General features: G+C 38.1%; 1 long non-coding RNA gene across 4 annotated transcripts in view; it reads left to right on the top strand.

Moving 5' to 3' along the window:
- The window catches only part of LOC148002574 (uncharacterized), a 186915-nt gene extending 166105 nt beyond the window's left edge, over nucleotides 1-20810 (top strand). For all 4 annotated transcript variants that reach the window (XR_015633390.1, XR_015633396.1, XR_015633392.1 and 1 more), the window contains one exon: nucleotides 18681-20810. This is a non-coding gene — a long non-coding RNA (uncharacterized LOC148002574). The remainder of the gene's footprint in view (nucleotides 1-18680) is intronic.
- The last annotated feature ends 930 nt before the right edge of the window (nucleotides 20811-21740 follow it).

The following is a 21740-nucleotide window of genomic DNA, read 5'->3' as shown; positions in this document are numbered from 1 at the left end:
ATCAAGAGAGTTTGTCATTGGCTTATTGGGAAGAATGGAATGCTGTGGGAGTATTTACTTAGCATTTTAAGCTAATGTTTAATTAAAAGCACTTGTGATGGGCCTTACTGCTGGTATTTGTTCTTGGATTATACTTTTATTGCAGGTCTAACCAAGTATCCCAAATAAGTGTAATAATTATAGATTGGAACCAAGCACAGTCTCATGAACATAGTGTATGATAGACTTTTTTCTTCATTTTATGCAGTCTCAAGAACCAAAAAGAGATGATTAACACCACATGGATGTCTGGTCTTCCCTTGGATACATTACAAAGCACCCGTTCAGTCCAAAAACATGAATTAGAAAAACTTAGTGTTGCCTTTTTCCTTGCTGGGATTATATATACATCACTTCTTAAAAATCAATATAATCTTGATCAATACGATCACCACCCAGTTTTACTCCCCTTTTGTATATATAACAATGAAACTGCATTTGAGTAGCCTACACTCTAATACTGAAAAGAATATAAAAGTATAAATGGGAGTTGTGGAGATAGGTCAATGTTTAAGAATGATTTCTTTTCGGGGTTGGGGATTTAGCTCAGCGGTAGAGCGCTTGTTTAGCGAGCGCAAGTTCCTGGGTTCAGTCCCCAGCTCCGGAAAAAAAAAAGAAAGAAAAAAGAATGATTTCTTTTCTTCCAGAAGACCAGAGTTCATCTTAGCACATATAGTGGGCAGCTTACAACTGCCTTAAGACCAGCTCCGAGGGTTCTAACAACCTCTTCTAGCCTCTGCAGACACCCACCCACTAGTGGCATACAGTAATACAAATTCACATATACAGAAATAAAATAAAAGCAAAAGATCCATAGGATCTTTTCACCCAAATGCTTAGTCTTCTAGAGTGACTAATGATCCTAGAGAGTAAGTAAAGCTGTTTGGTCCTTCGTGTCCTATGTGTCAAATATATTTTGAACATAAAAAATAAGTGGAAGAGCTATCTAATTTATTGCAGTTTATAAACAAAAGACTAAGATAAGCCCAGTGCAATGGCTCTATGGGTAAAGGCTCTTGCTGTCAATACCAAAACCCTGAGTTCTATCCCTGGGAGTCACATGGTAACAGGAGAAAAATTGACTCTTGCAAGCTTACCTCTGACCTCCACATGTGTGTCATATAACAGCACATGTAAAATGCTACAAAAAAATCATTGAAAAGAACAGAGTTTTTTATTGTTAGTCAGTTGAATATTGGTTAAGAATAAATATCAAATTATAAAATATTCTGTTATCTATTATAATTTTTAAATGATTTTCTGTGCCATTAAATGATTTACTATGCCATTATCCTGTTCTTGTTTAGGCAACCCCTAAACAAGATTGTTTAGATTTTATAGGTACAGATTTCCTGTCATATATAGAAGACATTTCTTGTAGCAAAAATCCTGGTCCTCTGGGTCTTACAATCTCTCCACACCCATCTTCTGTGATGTCCCTTAGGCATAAGGGCTGTATTATAGATGTAGAGGCTTGGGCATCTCTCAGCAGTTTTTTAAGTAGTTGTGAATTTCTGTGATGGTCTGAAATCTGCTGCAATAAGAAGCTTCTTTAATGATGAGTGAGAGCTATACTTATGTATGGGACTAAGGATAAATATTGTGAGCACAGATAGAAATGATAATGACTTAAGAAAATGATAGTAAGTGGTTCTCCTCTAGGGCCAATGACCTCACTATCCATAGGTAGTTGATGAGGCTTAAAGCACCAGATATCATTCCTTCCTTAAATGAGTCCAAATAGATATCCTGCTTATCCTTAAGAATTAAGTGCCACTTTTATACTCTTAGGGGTATTCTGATATGCTGGTCATTGTTGTGATTTTCAGACTGACATATTATTTTTCATCAGATGGTTTTGCCTACCAGCAAATGGTTCTGTGCACATTTTAATTTTTATTGAAAATTTATGCTTGGTTTAGACATGCATATGGTAAAATAATGATATTTTCAGATAGCATAATATCTCTTACCTAATATACCTCACTACAAGGTGCTCAACAAAAAGTTCATTCAAATATCAATATACATGATTATTCCCCACATGAGTGATATTCCGCCCAGCAAGAGAAACTACAACACAACTAAACACAAAAGAACAAGAATGACAGCCTAATTTGGGGCTTTAGGAAAACTTACATTATTGGCCAGGGGGTTAACTCCCTCCTTTTAATGTAGACATAATCTTTTAACACACCCTGATCAATTTCTTTATGAAATTCCACTCTTCATACTTTTCTATACAGTGATAATACCACACCCAGACTCTGCCTTACTCATGAAAGATTGTGTGTATGCAGAGCCAAACTAGCCAACAAGTGATGATTTGCTATGTCAGTACACTTGATAAATGAATGGTTCTCCAACTGTAATAGACTTTTCTGCAAGAATATAACACTATTAAATTTTTGAAATATTTATTCAAACCATCTTACAATCTTGAAACATGAATATTGGGAAACATTTTTGCTCCTAACAAAATATCATGTGTCTGGATAAACTATAAAGAATTTTCTTTTAATATTGGACACATTTTCTAAGCTGATGAAGAATTTTGGTGAAAGCATAAATCACCCCAGACAGGAAGGCATGAAGGGCCCACAGATCAGTAAGATCCAATAACTTGGCATATTCAGAAACAACTGTATACTTTCTGTGTTTTGCTATCATTCCATTAATATTTGAAAGATAAGTTTCTTCTTTATTCGTGATAAAATCTAGTGTTTTAAGGTCTGAGTTTATTTAAATTTTATTTTAATTCTTCTCTCATATATTACATCCTTACCACAATTTCACCTGATGATAATAATGTCTCTTTTTACTAAAGAGATTTGTTTCAAAGATTACATGCATTCAATAGTGTTAAATAAGGCTCTGTATCAATAAAATTGCTACATAATTTACTCACTGATCTCCTTTCCAAGAGCTCTAGTTTATTTACTCGATTTGTTTTTAAAAAGAAAGAGAAAATAGTACTTGATAGAATGACAGCTTTTATTGACCTAGGATTCAAAGCTATATGCGTGAGATGAAATTTGTGTAAAAACCTAAGTATCTTTAAAAGTTTTCTGGAGTTGGGGATTTAGCTCAGTGGTAGAACGCTTGCCTAGCAAGAGCAGCAAGGCCCTGGGTTCGGTCCTCAGCTCCAGAGGGAGAAATGGCAGGGCTGGGGTTGGGGTTAGGAGTGGAGGCAGGAGTCTTCTAAATCTCTTAAGCAGATACATGCAAGGACCACAAACTTTTTTTTTCTAGTAGTCTAATTCATGTGTATATTCTCTAGCATTGGAGTTGATCATGGATATTTTGATCTAGTGTCAGGTAAGACATTTACTATGTATTCAGACTGAGTAAAATAATCTAGACTCAGTAAGGAGATACAGTAAATCAACAAAGATATATGTATGTCTTCATAATCCCAACTACTAAGAAGAAATTCACTGAGAGATGCTTTGAAACTTAGACCAAAGCAGAGATTGACCTACTCCCTCCTCTCATGCTATGACATATTCTGAATAAAAAAAATGAAATGTAAGACGTACAATTGATTTGGTGGGGCCCTCTACACCTGGAAGTATACTGTAATCATTTACCAACACATTCAGGTTTTTTCTAAAAAAGTTATTAGCATATATCAATTCATTCAAAAATATTAAATTCATTAGTGCGCATCAACAGTACACATTAATAGGTTTGGAGATAGCATTTTAATGCATATATATGTATATATATATATATATATATATGATATGTTTAGAGCGTATTTCCCTTCTGCATCTTCTCTTTTCCTCCTCTCGCTTCCGCTGATGCTCTTCTGCTTTCCCATTTGTCCCCATTCCACTTACATGTCTTTTTGGCAGTGACACAGTAAGTTTAATTAGGAAGCATGGGCAACTTGCCAGTAGCTACTGAAAATAATGCCTTTCTCTAATAACTACTAACTGCTTTCAAGTCATTAGAAGTGGATGAGACGTTCCACTCTTTTACTCTAAAAATTAATTACTTCAAGGAGGCCTTATGACCACCTCTCCGGCCTCCAAAATGCAATGTAAATGAGTTAACATTGTGCAGCTCTTGTGCATGTACTCACAGCTGCTGAGAATTAAAGAATAACAGTCATACCATACCTAGACGACAGCATCCCGCAACCTGACGCTACCTCCATTGGCTCTTACATCCCTTCTGCCTTGTCTTGTGCAATGTTCTTTGAGCCTTGCATGTAGTCATATGGATGTCCCATTTGTGACTGAGTATTCAACACTTACTTATTCCAGCACATTGATCCATTGTAAGCCTCTGCAATAATTACCTCCAACTGCATAAAGAAGCTTCCATGACAACAGCTGAACACAACACTAATCTGTGAACATAAACAAAAATATTCAGGATGAAAACTGATAGGGACAGCATGCCCAGTTAGCAAAACAACAGATGTAGGCCTATGTTCCTACTAGGCCCTATGTTCTTCCTGGCCACAAGCTTTTGACCATGCTTCCATCACCAGATGTGAATTCTTTAATGTGGAGTGAGATTCAAATTCAAAAATAAAGGAGTTGGTTACTCCCCTATTGTCACTCTACTGTCACATCAGTGAGTAGAGCTTGCCTGGGAGGTCAGTAGTGTAATGTACAGCGCAACAGCTAATAATAGATAACTTGTCTCCCTGAGCAGCCTTCATAGAACCTTCAGGTACCTTCAAAGCAAACAGAAAGAAAGCTTCCAGCTCAGCTTTTGCTATGTTCCAAGCCAGAGAGTGGTATCTTCTGTAATGACACTTTGCCATCTAATTCAGTGGGTAACTGATAGCAATAGAAATAGCCTGCTTATGTTTTGGATGCCTCTGCAGTCTCCCTGGCCAACAATTCACTTATCTCACTTGGAAACACTTGACAGACACGCTGAGGATGTTCAACAAAACATCTGGGCACCCTGTGTCCCAGTTAGTTGCTCATAAACTAACTGTCACGTACATGGAGAAAAGGTCAGCTCGAATCTGTGATATTCTATAGCCCAGAGCAGAGAGCAGGGGGAAAGTGATTGGAGCCTATGAAGTATATGAAGACGTTTATAATGGTTGCAAACATATGAAAAAAAAAATAAACTGTTGTGCAGGAGACCAAGTAAAGCTGAGGAATGGAATAATGAATACTTCCAAAGGGTTTTCTGTTTTGACTTTCTGTTGTATATGTACTTTCCTAGTTGTTTCAAGTAAGTCAAGTGGGAAATACTGTGTGTCATGTTCAGTGTTCAGAGGCCATTATCATCACCTTGGAATCTTGACAAAAAATATACTCTCCATATCACAGCCAGAGGAACCTCCTCAATATTCTTACAGTGTGCTGGCACGTTGTGCCTCATGGGTAGCTCAGGATGGAGTATGGAAGAGATAAATGCAAGCTACATTCCACCTCAGCTTACATTGCTGGAGAATGTAAAGCATGAATTCCATCACAGATCGATTCCATAACACCTGAGCTACCCTCAGGGCATTTTCCTCCTACATTTCCAGTTCTTAAGTGTTGTGCAGACAACTTTGGTCATTCAGATACAGGCCATTAAAATGGTATGGAAATGAACCCTTGACTTTCAATGCACAGAGGAGTTATACACACAGGAACAAGTTAGAAATTATAAAATGACTCCCAGAATCTGAGCAGAGAAATAACTGTTCTGTTTTATGTTGGTCTAGGATGATGTAAATTCTGCACGTATAATAGAGGGACTCAATCATCTAAATAACTAGTTACTCAAAACCTTACTACAGACAATGCATAGTTTGTTTTACCAAAAAAATTACCTGATATTTTAGGCAGCTTTCTACTATGTAGAATTTGTTTATCTGTTCTCAAAATAAACACAAGTTAACACTCATTAAATGTAAGGAACTTCCATGCTGCTAAAGTAATAATAGGAAAATACACACACACACACACACACACACACACACACACACACACACACACACACACACACACACGCACGCACATCGGAAGTGGTGAAATGGGCTCTCATTCAGTTCATTTTTTTTTTTCTGGAGCAGAAGAGTAAAAGCAAAGTTGACATTGTGCTGACTGCTTGACTGCCAACATGGCCACCTGCTATGTTGAGACAGCAAACAGCCTTCTTGGCACTCCTCTGCCCTTTCGCTTGGTGAGAAAAGCAAAGGATGATGAATAGCCAGTTCCTAAAATCAAACGGGGCACACAGCAGCAGCTGGCACAGGATGAAGTTACTAAGGAAACAGAATGGCCAGTTGAAGCTCTCAGACCATTGATCAAGCTTGTTTGTCACCAACAATCAATGTTTTTCTTTTGGCTGCTAGATTTTCATTACTCTTTCTAGTCTAGGAGAAGTCAGGGACTGTTCATTTGTTTACACAGAACATATGAAACTACAAAGAACTATGTAATGTCATCTCTTTGGAGCCTAGACATCCATGTGCTCCTCCCCTTTGTAAACTAAGAATGGTTGTGCTCACTTCCTCCATTTCCCTGTGGGACTTTCCTACAGATCTACCCATGCTTGATTTATTCCTTATCTTCAATCTGCATATGCAAAAAAAAATAATAAAGCCAATACTTCTCATTGTTAGCAAACATTGGGTCCTTCCTAACCCTACTCATAAAGACTTCCCCACTTTCCCCAAATAAATTAATTTCACCTTACAACTTAAATGCAGATTGACTAGCATATAGAGTAGAAAACTTCAGTATTAGCAATTGTTAAATATTAATGAAGCTAGTTTGAAAGAAGAAATATGCCCCAATGATAACTTCTGTGAAGCTCTCAGAATAAGGGTATTCCATAGTATCATGTGTGGGGAAATGGTATACACCCTCACCAAACTCCTTCAGTTCATTCAGAAGGGCCTTCCTGGATGTTGATCAAGAATGGAGAGATAATTTTTAAATAATTTTACTTACAGTTAACAATTAATTCCCATGGCTATCACTGATTGGACTTAGAAAAGGGAGAACCTGAAATTGGGGGTGAGATGCATTAGAGGAGAATTGGTGGTAGATAGAGGGGAGAATGGGAGGTAGATATGACCATGCCACACTGTATACATGCGTGAAATTCTATACAAAAAAAATTTACAGGAGAGTAATGTTATTTTTGTCTCTTATTAATTTTTAATGGGCACATGCCAAAATGTGGGCTCAAAGCTTAGCAGCACTACCCTGGAGAAATAATATTACTTTCTTCTATAGAAAATTGCATAGCCTCAAAATGACATTGAGATCGAATTGAATGTTGTACACTGGAGTGGGGATGGATATCTGTTACTTGGGAGCTTTAGAAAGCCTCACTTTGATCCTTGATTGATATCCTTCTAGAAAGAAATAGGTTTGGGGGTCTAGAAAGTTATGCCAACCTAAAGTCTTTCTTTGAGATGATGCTCAGGCGACAGGAAACCAGGCCATGAAATATCTGATGCAAAGTGGTCACAGCCCAATTCCAAGAACTGTGTTGCTCTCTGCCTTGAGTTGGTTGTGGATGAGGTCACTGTCGTGATTTCATTTAAAAACAAACAACAAATGCTTTCCCTAGTTGTTTCTCTAAATCCCTTTTAAATTTACACATTTCCCAATCTTTTAATCAGAGCAAGTTGCAATTCCTCAGTAGTTTACATTTTCTGTCTGTCCCTAATTCTGGTTGTTTGATAGTCTTCCATAATAAATGATAAGCTTGTGAACTCCACTCTCTCTCCCTCGTTGTGTGTACAATCCAGTGTGGTGCACATACCAATCACAAAAAAAGATGGAGAATAGAAGGATTCACTTCTCACCTCTGAATGGCAGTTTTACACAGACGGTCTAAAACTACTTCCTCATTAAGCACTCAACAGTAGTGTCCACGAAAATGTTTTTAGGTTTCATGCCAGAAAACCAATATTGAAATATATAGTGTGATAGGATAGACTTCTAAAATTCTATCTAGATTAGGAAAGTAGATGTGAAAATAGGAATGCTATCTTCAATATCCTAGTCAAATAGTCACTTGATCTGACTTAAATAGATGCATTAAAATGGAGCTGGTGAGGCTAATCAAACAGCTGAGTGCTCAAGAATACTGATTGCTTTTGCAGAGGATCCATGACACATAATTCACAACCATGTGTATTACAAGAAGCAGGGTCCCTGACAATCATTTCTAGCCCTTGGGGCACCCACACACCTAAACACACACACACACACACACACACACACACACACACACACACACACACACACCAAAAATTAATAATATTTTTAAAGGAAGTTCACCATCTTCTCAATTCGACTACAAATTTTCCCCACTGGAAGGGCAAATTATCAGAGCAGGTTTTCTCTTGTGTAGTCTCTTAGTCTAAGTACTCCTTTATCTAGACAAACAATCCCAATGTTTGTGTTCCTGTTTTGTAATAACATCCAGACAACTTGAGTTCCTTATGATCTTCACCCGGAACGCAATGTTATCATTCTAACATGACCTTCAACGGCAGACCATGGAGTCCATTCAATAGCAGACCATGGAGTCCCGATGATTCCAGGCCTTTCTCTCCTGTGAAAACATTGCTGTGAAACATCCTTTTCCACTGTTTGCAGTGAAACAAGCAAACCTTCTAGACTTTGTTCCCATAAGTTTCTCTTTAGCCAGGTGTCTCTTCTCTTCTCCATGCAGGGTGATTTTGGAACTCAACATTATTTGATTTGCTTTAGTCCAATATTTCAGCCTGTCATAATATTTTTCAAAATTGATTCAGCCATCTGTCACATTAACTGTTGCTCCCAGCTTTTGTTGGCAATGCATGTGACAAGTAGGACCCATTGGCTTCTTTTGAGTCATCAGTGGGGGAAAAAAGCATGAAACTGTAAAGCAGGAGCTGGAGAGATGGCTGAGAGGGAAAAAGCATGCATTGATCTGGCAGAGGACCTGGATTCAGTTTCAAGCACTCAAGTCAGGTGGTTCACCATGCCTGTAACTTCATTCCAGAGGATCCCACATCCCTTTCTGAACTCTGTGGACACCTGAACTCACACATGTACATATCCAGAATGGATGCACAATTAAAATTTAGATAAGCCTTTGAAAGAAAAGCTATGACATAATCGGTTTCCTAATGCACTTCCTTAGAGATGCTCGCCCTGTGGAATGTTAAGAGCAGTGCATGTCATGTGCCCTGTCTTGGAATACAGCTGTTAAACTGAGCATTATAACCTGATGAGAGTTCTGCTCGGCCTCAATTATCTCAACATTCTCCAAGCTCGTTTGTTAAAGAAACAACGCGCCACCAAGCTGTCTTGTTTTGCCTGTTTAATCTTAACATAAGACAGCATTCCTAATTCATTTCTGAGGACATGCTTTAGAATTTTAACATGAATAGGTAAGAATGTTTAAGATTGTGTTTCCTTCCTTGTGAACTTTATACTGAGGTTTCAGTCCATCAGCTTCTACATTATTCAATAGAGTTCTTTAAACATTGTGCTGTTTTGATTCGCTGGCTCTGTTGAGTTCGTTAATTCATTCATCTGATTCTCTGTCTGTGTCACATGTTATTGTTTCTCTTCTCCAGTTTCATTGGTTCACTATGGACTCTGTCTCTTGACGCATTAAGTCGGAAGCAAAGCAATAACAGAATTTAAATCTTTGAAAAATGTATTCTAATCTGTCTCAAAGAAAAAGTTTTACATTTACTCCTGTGCTGGTGAAAGGCAAGTGCCACAGCTCATTTGTAGACACCACAGGACAACTTCCAGGAGTCAGTGGTCTCCATCTATCATGTGGGTCCTAGAGATGAAATCGAGGTCATCAGACTTCGTGGCAAGCACCATCAACCCACCGAGCCATCTTACTGGCTTCAGAGTTTACATTTTTTTACTAATGAAATCATTTTACCCAAATTTAGCTTTTATGCTCTTTTCATTCTGGATACAGCTAATTTTAAATCTTTTAAAAGTCAGTTATGTATTTCCCTATTATTTTTTCTTTGGCTTCACTGGCCATTCTTGAATTTGAGTCATAGTCAAATTATAAATTTATAGCATTCTTATTTTCATTTTTGGTTATACAGTGTTTATTCTGTCTTTATTATTTGTCTTTGTAAAATATGATCTCATACCAGACAGAACTTAGGCTTCATTATTTAAAAAAAAATATGTGATCAGTGACTATTATCAGAATATCATTGTTATTCTTCCATCACCATGAAGAACTCTCTCCTTTTAGACCCCTGCCATGTGGTCATTCCTAATTTGTCTTGTACCTTTTGAAAACTACTCTTCTGCAAACCAGGGAAGATGTCTGGCCAAGAACATTGTTCACATTCTCCAAAGCTACGATCGCTTACATTGACTAAGGCTGAGTTTTCTTGGTGCAAAATGATTCAATTAAAAAGTGATTCCTTTTGATTATTTCTGGAGGAATTAAGAGCTGAAATTTATTAACAAAGTAATATAAGAGTTTGACAAGCCTACTTTCATCATAGATGATATAATAAGGATTTCAATATGTGGTAAATTAAGACTTAGAAAGAATAAGACTGGAAATATGACAAGAAGGGAGACAGAGAGAAGACAGGAAGAGAAAATGTATCAAACAAATAAAAGTCAAAATATCTCAACTACTGATAACATTAAATATCATGACTTAACAAGTCAGGGTATAAATAACTTGAATTAGCTGCTTAAGAGGGGCCTTTCTAAGATAATAGTACATCAGCTGATTTTTAAATGTCAGGAGGACTCTCAGGGGAAATATGTCTACATCCATATCTATCTATAGCTGTTTCTAGAGAGCAGTATTCACATCAAGGAACAGTGAGTGAACTGGCTCAAAGTGTGAGTGTTTTAAGTCTATTAGAGAAGAGGGACAAATGCTTTGGAGCAAGGGAAGGATGGTAGAAAATGAGAGATAGGCATGTGAAGGAGATAAAGGAGCACAGAGATCAGTCCATGTCCCACTGTAAACACGCCCCAGTATACAGCAAAGACCCTTTGTGATTTGAGTAAAGGTGGCAGTTTGTCCACTTTACATTTTTTAAAGATAACTTTTAAGGCAGGACCAAATAGATTTGAGTATGATTCAGAAAGAGGTAAGAGTCAGGAAGGCTGTACAGGTGTGACTATGATGCTTTACCAAGCAGAGTGGATATTCTCCCCAACCTGAGTTCTTTCACAGCTCTCGTTATTACACACACACACACACACACACACACACACACACACACACACACACACACACACACACACACTCTCACTCACACACACACACATTCCTTCATATTGCTTTCATCTGGGTTAGAATTTTTCACATAGTCCATACATTCTTGATCTTTTAGCTTGTGATAGTTGTCTCTTTTCTATCTTTAAGATTAACTCTTTTCTTCGAAGCAGACTAACCATATGGATGCTTGGCTTGTATAAAAATGTTGTGAATGATTCCCTGGAGCAGCTCCATGCAGAAACCCTGAGCACAACTAAACCAAGGTTTAATCATGAGTCACAGATCACATGCACACTATACTTTAAATGGTCTTTCCTCAGTTTCCTAAAATTATCAAAGTGTCCTTATTTTGTATGGTAAATATTTCAAATGATTCCCAAAACTATAAGAAATTATATTCAGAGGCTAGTAGTAATTGCACTAGATCAGACACTAGTTAAAATGTTTGATACAACTTCTCGGCGGGTGCATGCCATGCGTGTCCTTTTGGGTCTGGGTTGCCTTGCTCGGGGTGACGTTTTCTAGTTCCACTCATTTTGCCTACCAAATTCATGATGTTTTTGTTTTTGGTGGCTGAGTGGTATTCTATTTTGTGGGTGGACACGTTTTCTGTGTCCATTCTTTGGTTGGGGGACACCTGGGTTGTTTGTAGTTTCTGGCTATTGCAGGTGAGGCTGCTATGGGCATGGTGGCGCATATGTCCTTGTGTGTGGTGGAGCATCCTTTGGGTGTACGCCCAAGAGCAGTACCAGAAGCTGCCAGATGGATTTGCAGAGTGGTTGTACAGGTTTGTGGTCCTACCGGCAATGGGGGAGTGTTCGAATTTCTCTACATCCTCTCCAGAGTGTGCTGTCGCTTGAGTTTTTTGTCTTGGCCATCTGATTGGTGAAGGGTGGAATGTCAGGGTTGTTTTGATTTGCATTTCCATGATGGCTTGGGATGTTGGACATTTCATTATGTGCTTCTTGCCCATTAAAGATTTCTCTGTTGAACAAAGAAAAAAAAAAAGAAAAAAAATGTTTGATACATTATAGTGTCTCTAATCACTAAACCTAAAAGTCAAACTGGTTCTTAGACCCATTCTTTGTCACTTGATTGCTCCATTGCCCACAGACTTATATGAAATTTCATAAGCATCTCAGTCCTTTTGTTCTATGACTCCAGGGAAAGACAAGTGGGTGTCATGTTCATTTGTATTTCTCTGATTATTTGAGTTCAGGATAACTCCATTACTTAATCTTATTGCAATCAGTTGTTTTAATTCCTCATGACAGATTAATGCCCTGGTATTATGTAAAGGGAGTAGAAGTCTCCCAACCTCATGGACAGTTTTACTGGGTGGAATTTCACAGAATAGAGAGAGAAGAAAGCATCTTCTGTTACTGCAAGAGTTTTTAAATGTAAAAGAAGAGACATTCTAGTTCCTTAAAATAAGCAATCCTTGAATAGTCATCTGAATGGTAAACCAATACAGGAATTAACAGCACTACATTATCACACAGTTTATGATAATGTACAAAGCATATATGTGAACAAAACAAGGAGACTGTGAACTCCTTATGACATAGCTCAAGGGTTTTCTGTGACTCATGGCAATCTGGTAGCATTATGGTACAAGAAATGAGGATGTTTGAATGGTTAATGCTCCTTTCCGGGTATCCTTTGCAACCTGAATCAGTTGCATTAAAAATAAAAGATTTTTATTTCAAGTTACATCACCATAAAGCTATAAGGGCTTGGGTAAGTCAGAACTCTCTTATCCTCTACTTTCTGGTTGACAAATGTTAGTCAAGGTTTGTATTTCTGCACAGAACATCATGACCAAGAAGCAAGTTGGGGAGGAAAGGTTTTTTCAACTTACACTTCCACATTGCTGTTCATCACCAAAGGAAGTCAGGACAGGAAGTCACACAGGGCAGGAACTTGGAGGCAGGAGCTGAGTCAGAGGCCACAGTGGTGGTGGAGGGATGCTGCTTATTGAATTGCTTCCCCTGTCTTGCTCAACTTGCTTTCTTATAGAACCCAGAACTATCAGCCCAGGAATGGCACCGCCCACAATTAGTTAGATCCTCCCCCATCATTCACTAATTGAGAAAAATGCCTAACAGCTGAATCTCATGGAGTCATTTCCTCTAGGGTGGCTCCTTTCTCTGAAATAACTCCAGCTTCTGTCAAGTTGACACACAAAAGCAGCCAGTACAACAAAGATAACCATTAGAAAATGAGTTCACATGTCCATTCCATTCAAAGGCTGTATTTTCTTTTACTGAGATTTGCCAATAGTAAAAACATGATAGAAAAAAAAAACATGATAGAAGCAGCTTTGTGGTTCCCCTTGTCCAGTGGGAACTCCGCAGACAGGAAAACATAGAACTCTTCTGAAATTATTTCTTTAAAATTAGAATACTGTCTCCTGTCCTGGGTTAAGCTCTTTCTATTATCATGTCTAATTAAGTTCTCTCTCCAGAATGTCATACATCAAAAGGCTCAATGGCACGTAGGATAAAAATCTGAGATGTCTAAAGGAACATCCAGGAAAAGGAGTAAGGGATAAATGATAGCTTGTAGCTCATACAGAAAATATACATTCAGATGTTCCTCCTTGTCCAACATTTCAGCTAATATATATATGTACATAGAGAAAAATATGTATTTGATTTGATTTAGTGTATATTAATGAGGATGTTGACTTATGAGTTTAGATTCTAAGAGTCTGAATAATTTCCCATTAATTTCAATTACAGAACTTCAGTAATACATTTAATTACCTCTTACTATCATTTAATAATTTCCCATTGTACAATCACTACATATTCAAAAGAATATCTGCTTTGGAGTGTAAATTCACAAAATTAATGATGATGGAGAAAAGAAATGATCAATGATTAGTAGAAAAATTCAACTACATCTAGAATTTTGGGGTGTTAAATTCAGTCTATTTATGGCATTTATATTTAATAGACCCCCCCCATCACATTTACCTTAGCCTTATCTTACCATATATATTTAGGGGAATATTCTATTAAATCGATGTTACATATAGGAAACTGATTTTCTATCACCACTATCTGGAAAATCATGCCTTGTCTAGAAGGTTGAAATGGTACTACATTAATCTGCATGTAGTTGAAATAGCTGAGAAACAGTAACCTAGTAATGGAATTAATAGGGCTGATGTCAAATAGAACACATGGCTCTTCAAATATTTCAATGATTCTAAACCCTAGGACACATAAAACAGAATGTCTTATAATTTATGTTGGAGATTTATTATGCTACCATGCTGCCTTCTCTCTGTCTCTCTGTCTCTGTGCCTCTGTCTGTCTCTGTCTCTGTCTCTGTCTCTGTCTCTGTCTCTGTCTCTCTCTCTCTCTCTCTCTCTCTCTCTCTCTCTCTCTCTCTCCATTGGTGGTCCTTAGGCAAGAGGTGGGCTTGTAACCTGGGGGTGCAGGTTTGTTGGGGTAATAACATTGAGACACTGGTTTTGTTGGGGATTAGCCAAAGACTGGAGCTAGGCTTAGATTTTGTTGGGGGGCAGCTTAGAACTAATGCTAGGTACTAGCCTGTTAGTTTACCTGAATTCAAACTTAGATCAGTAAAATGGAGTATGAACTTAGATCGGGCCTATCAGTGCCACCACACCTAGATTTAAACTTTTCTTCACCTAGAACTTGCTCTGTCCTGGGCTGGCATTGAACACAGAAATCTGCTTGGCTTTATCTTCTGGAATTAAAGATACCTGGTTTATGATATGACTCCCAGCACCAGCCAATTATGTTAAAGGTCCCAGTACCTTTGCAATTAGTTGCTTGCACATGTACTCTCTGTTGCTGCTTACTATAAAGCTTTGCACTACAGATATTTGGGGCTCCCCCCTCCACCAAAACCATCCTCTGTGACAGTGGTGTGTTGGGGGTGTGGGGGCAAGCTAGCTCGAATAGAATGAAGACCCTGATGTGAGCTGCATCAGATAGGCTCCTGTCTGTTTTTTGGGGAATCGTTTACATTTCCCTGGTACTACAGGACACACATTTAATCCCATGAGACAGGCATGCAGATCTCTGAGTTCAAAGCATTCCAGGACAGCTAAGCTTAGGCAGTGAAGGGGTTAGAAAGCAGAAAGCTGGTGATAATGTAATATAACAAGAGGGCCAAGTTCCAGGCCAAGGAAGCAGCAGAACCCAGCAGCCTTGACCAATGACTCTGGCTTTAGAGTCCAGAATAGAAAGGGCTACTGGGACAATTAATGCTGGTTAGCTGGAGCTAAAGAATTAGTGGTGATTAAGAAGAGACCAGCATTATTAATCTGGGAAGTGTTTCCTAGCAGCACAAAGAAGCTGTGTTACAGAGTTAGTCAAGGTTGTACCTCATGCTGCAGCTGTACTTGGTGACATGTCAGAGTCACCCAGGTGGTACTGGTTTTGAAGGCATGAAGGAGTCGTGAAGAGCAGCTGAGGCTTAACACTATGAGAGGCCATGGAAGGCTATTGGTGAAGGTGCAGCCTCAGTTGTAGTTGATTGCCCAGGACTGAAGGGTGTGCAAAGGATGTGAGGCTTGGCACCATGAAGAGAGCCTATGAAAGGCTATTGGTGAAGCCTAGTTGCAGTGGAAGACTCCAGAATATTGAAGATGCCAGTACCAGGGGATGATCACTAAGAACAGGAGCAGCAGGAGAGTGGCTCAACCTGAGCTTAGAGTGCTACAGAGGGCAGAGCTGGAGAAGTGACATCGGCCCTTTGGAAGAGCTCAGAAGATTATGTGCAGATCCTAGAAATTGAAACAAGAAGTTGTAACATTTCAAGATGCCAGCCCCATGGGCTATCTGCAAAGGAAAGCTGCTAATAGATAGATAGATAGATAGATAGATAGATAGATAGATAGATAGATAGATAGATAGATGATAGATAGATACATACATACATAGATACATACATAGATGATAGATAGATAGATAGATAGATAGATAGATAGATAGATGTATATATAAATTATATTCTGATTACTCTTCACCTACTGATCTCTTCTATCTCCATCTAATGCTTACCTGTTCCTTTCCCAGGTCTGTAACCTTTGGATTGGTCTTGTGATTGACTTAGTAAATGAAAGCCTTCTGTGTGACTACTAGATTGGAAATATTCATTGGAGTCTGGTTAGTTTATCAGTGTACACACAACTGGAGGCAATGTTTTCTCTTCTATCTTTATGCATTAATAGAAAATAATTCCTCATTAAAGAGGTAAGGCCTTTCGAGTCCCACTTCTATCTAACCCTGTTGATGGGACCATTCCGTACAGACCCTTCTGTAGGCACCAGCAGCTGCTGTACGTTGCTGATTGTATTGTCCGCACCTTGTCCAGCATATCATTTCTTTTGCCAGTTGATCCATCTCTGTGAGAATGAGGCAAAGGCCTTGTCTGTCTACAGCTTCATTTGAATACACTGAAAACATTTCCCTTCATGTTAACCCTCCTTTTTGCAGATGTATACTGTTTAGAGTCCACTTGGTGGAGTCCTTATGACCTCCCTCAACAAGAATGACAGGTGACTCACCAGGGCTTCAGGACCCTTAAAGAGATACCTACTTCACAATTCCACGGAACTTAGTTGACCTTTGGAGAGAAAGAGGAAAAGTATTGTCCCATTTAGTCACTCCAGTGCACCTCCAAGTACAATTATTGAACATTTGGGTCTTTTACACCAATCTAATACTTCTTAGTACAGTGGAATATTTAGATAAATCTTGGACAAAATATAAATACTTTTAAATAAACCCTAATTAGGTATATATTTGTTCTTTTAAGCCAATACTTTAAAAATTACACAGATCAGATCAATATAATATGAGGGTTGACATATTAGTGTGTTGTTTCAAGCCCAAGTGACCTCTGAATGCAAGGATGCTAACCTCTTATGACAGGAAAAAGAAAAATGGTTAATTTGGGCCATGTGTATAGTTGTCAACAATCAATAGGAAAGTAAAACCAAAGATTTAAATGACAGATAAGATTTTTTTAATGACATCATATTCCATGGACATTATGCTTAAATCCACATGAGATATTATTTTGACAACTATTTCTCACTAATTATTTTTCTTCTTTATAAATTAAATGCTAACTAGATGTAGGCCATTAAAAACTGGCTCAGTTTCAACACTATAGTAGCCATGTGCCAGAAAAACAAGGTTATTATTATTTTAACCTAAAAGCCAAGTGATAATTGTGGTGGTTTGAATGAGAAATGTCCCCCATAGGCTGGAATATTTAATGCTTGGCACCCAGTTTATAGTGTTGTTTGTGGAGGGTTAGGGGGTGTGGTCATGTATAATGGGCACAGGCTTTGAGATTATGTAGCCTCAACCTACTTCAAGTTCTCTCTCTCTCTCTCTCTCTCTCTCTCTCTCTCTCTCTCTCTCTCTCTCTCTCTCTTTCCCTCTTTCTCTCCCCCTTCCTCTCTCTCACTCTGCCTCTCTCTCTCTCTCCCCCTCTCTCTGTCCCTCTCCCTCTTCCCCGTGTGTGTGTGTGTGTGTGTGTGTGTGTGTGTGTGTGTGTGTGTTTCATGCTTGCAGTTTAAAACATGAGCTTTCTATTTATCCTGGACCACCAACAATATTTGCCATTTTCTCCCAGGGTTCTTGCCATGATGATGCACTCTTACCTCTCTGCAGTCATAAACCAAAATACAAAATATGTTCTTCTTTCTTTAATTGCTTTTAGTTTTTTTTTAATCCAGTTGTTACCCCTTCCCAGTCTGCCCTCCCACAGTTCCACATCCCTGCCAGGCCTCCCACTCCCTGGGGCCTCAAGTTTCTGGAGGGTTAGGTGCTTTATCTCTCACTGAAGCCAGACCAGGGAGCCCTGTGCTGTGTATATGTTGGGGACCTTGGACCAGCCCCTCTGTGTGGCTCAGTGTCTGAGCATAGAGGTCCAGGTCAGTGGAGACTGCTGGTCTTCCTCTGGAGTCACCCTTCTCCTCTCATATTCTTTCTACCTACTCTTCCACATGTTCCCAGAAACCTAGAGGGTATAAATGTCTTGTTTAGAGCTCAAAGTTAATCCATCATTTGTTTTTAGTAAATTTTATAGCTGCAAGTTTCTGCATTCATTTTTAGAAAGAAGGGTTCCTCTGTCTAAAGCCGAGTATAATATTGTGTATGTATATAAGCATAAATATTTAGAAGGCAGCTTGATTCAACTTACTGAAACAGTAATATTCTGTCCTTTCCCTTGAGTCCATGCATATTTGACCAAGTTTACAGTGTTCAAGCCTGCATTCCTCTCTGTGGAGTGGGTCTGAAATCCATGCAGAGAATATTTGGTTGGTCCCATAGCAGTAGTGTCACTATGGCATAAATTGGCACACCTTGTCACACATTCATCTCCTAAGTCAGTGGGTAAAGATCATTGATGCTTTTTCTCTTTCCCTCCACACTTCCTAGGAACTTGTGTTGCACCTTCTGGAACTACAACAGATAAGGAAGACGATTTCAGCTCCATTCCAACTGGATTTCTCTATATCAAAGTTTGTGTCATCTTCAGTAACAGGATATTTCATGTAGTGAGGTGGCTTTCAAACTTGCTAATGCAAGATCCTTTAATACAGTTCCTCGTGTTGTGCTGACACACAAATGCAAAGTTGTCTTCATTGCTACTTCGTGACTATAAATTTGCTACTGTCGTAAATTGTAGTGTAAATATCTGATATGCAGAATAGCCGATATGTGACTGTTGTAAGGGTCAAAGCATGCAGGTTGAGAACTGCTGATCTAGTTACAAGAAGGCAACGAAGAGGAATGGCAAGAACCTAAGTTGTGTTGGGGGGCCTCAGAGTCCCCATGATCAGGAACTCATTAAGAGCTATAAAGGGCATATGAATTTTGATGAAGATAATGTCAAAAGTTTGGAGACCATGTTCAAAGTAACACTAACAGGCTGCTGCCGCCACAGTGAAATCTGAACATCAGGCCTTAGGCTCTTTTGCCACTGCTAATAAATATTCTTTACGATAATTTTTGAACATTATAATTCTCTTAAATATTCTGCTATACTTTATTGCCACTATAAGTATACAGAATACACACAAATATAAAGTTAACTGAAAGTAAGTCTTGTAATAAGGCCCCCATGTTTCAAAAGTTAGTGGTAGATTTAGAAATGTCTCCATCATGGCTGAGGACATGGGCTCCGCTCACTAATTTAATGCAGACACTCCTTTTGTCAACAGAAATGATGAAAAGGAAGAAGCTAAGTTCTACCCTTATGTAGGACATAAGAATTTCATGAACTTTTCTTTCTGAGATGTTCAAGTTCAAATTAGTTATATAACTATGACTTACCCATTTTAGAAATGTAATCTTTTATTTATAGTGCCAGGCTATGCAATTTCTTGAAAAGATAGGGAAATGGGGTATTGAGAGAGATTATTAGAGTTTTGTTTCTGATTTTTGTTTTGTTTTAGTTTTGGTAAATAGTTTCTGCGTGTATCCTTGGCTGTCCAGGAACTGGTTCTGTAGACTAGGCTGGCCTTGAGTTTAGAGATCTGTCAGCTTCGGCCTCTGGAGTGCTGGGATTAAAAGTGTCGGCCACCACCACATGGAAAAATACAAAATTTTAGAAGAAAAAGGAATGATTTCAAAAAACCTTAATGTAAAACCTGAGATCTTCAGAGCCTTAGTTGAATCCGAGATCAACCCTTTGTCTCTATCTACATGTACACCGGTTAGTAAATGGAAGTCTTTTAATTTATTTTCAGAGTATTAACAGCTATGTACACTTCACAGGGTTACTGAAATGATTACAAAGCACCTGGCATAAAATAAGCCTTGGTTAGATTTTGCTTTAATCTGAAAATTCATCTAGGCTTGATGTTGCCTTGCAAAAAGCAAGCATTCTGTTTCTAAGGTTCCCCTTATGGCTAAAATAGTTTGAATGGGAAACATTGGTTTTTCTTTCCACAGCAACAGCTTTTATATTAAATGTGTTTGTGAGAAGAACATCATTTATAGTTCTCTCCTTGTAGGCTAGTTGGAATTCCACAGAATTTAAAAAACAGATGTATTTCTTTTAACACAACAGATGTTATATACTAGAAAAATTTAGAGACATCCCTACTTTTCTCTCATGTCAGGCTGCTATTGTTGTTTACATAGGAAAATGCATCAGCACATTTTAAAGAGAATGTTAGGAATTAACTTCTGTTGTAGGAATTTCTGATACTGTGGTATCTTGACTTGGTTTCAGAAAAAAGTCATTACTGTTTAAAGGCTGCCATGGGGAACACAATTCCAGTTTTACAATTTGTTTTCAATAGTAAACATTATCAACAGATTGTCAACCAAGAAATATAAAATATAAATGTAATTCCAATCTTTCTCATACATCAGGATAATCACTTGATGGTTAAATTAAAGTGAAGCTGTGTTCGCTGTGCTTTTTATTTTTTTTGCCTTGAACATCATTTCTTTTTGTGACTCATAACATTTTATTATTACTTAACTATAACTAAAATTCAGCCTAAAAATTTCTTCTTTTTCAATTATGTAATCAGGAATAAACATTTTTCCTAAAGCAAAACTTCTTTCATCGAGTGATTCATTGAACAGGTATTCACGGAGGACAACTATGTGCTTGGGAGTTTGTGAAGGGTCTTGGATATAAGGCTGAGAAAAATGAGTAAGTAGAAATATCAATTATTGAAATAATACCCAGATTCAATTAGGCATTTTGATTAGATAAGATTGGAGGGTGTTCTTCAGTACTCAATCAATGATTGGGGGAGCACACGTGACCTATGATCTTATCCTCCATAAGGAAGAATGATCACTTTTAGATTCTGTATGAGGGGCAAGCATGATCTTTAGTTGTGTACCCACTGATCAGCCCATCAAGTACCAATGGGTAGCTCAAAACCTATGGTTACACAGACAGTGCTAAATAAACTTAGTGGGCTTCACACAAAAACAAAAACATGAGTGTGGGAAAGGTAGTTTTAGTAGGAAAGGCTATTATAGGGGACGGAGGGGGGTAAGGCGATTATGATTAAAACTATTGCCTTGGGGCTGGGGATTTAGCTCAGTGGTAGAGCGCTTACCTAGGAAGCGCAAAGCCCTGGATTCGGTCCCCAGCTCCGAAAAAAAGAACAAAAAAAAAAAAAAAACAAAAAAACAAAAAACTATTGCCTTAAGTCACAGAATCTGAATGTACTCTTTCGGAAATCTTCAAGTTATAACCACAATCAGAAGTATTTATATACTTCTCTGTATAAGAAATAATAAAGATTTACTTCTTCAACTCTTTCTAAAGATAAATGCTTTAGCAAACTGATTTAATTGAACTCCAATGAGTAACAGACTCATGCAAATAAATTAAAATTATGTCCTTATGGGGGAATAATTTACATGACAGTCTTTTTTTTAGTAAGCCTAGGCTTTTCTAAGACCATACTGTTTCTGTATAGAAACATAGGTCGTATCTGGAAAAACCATATACTTAAAAGTACA

This window comes from Rattus norvegicus, chromosome 11 (assembly GCF_021556685.1).
Source record: "Rattus norvegicus strain SHRSP/BbbUtx chromosome 11, alternate assembly SHRSP_T2T, whole genome shotgun sequence".
Taxonomy (NCBI): Eukaryota; Metazoa; Chordata; class Mammalia; order Rodentia; family Muridae; genus Rattus; species Rattus norvegicus.
This window is presented reverse-complemented; position numbering and strand designations above follow the sequence as displayed.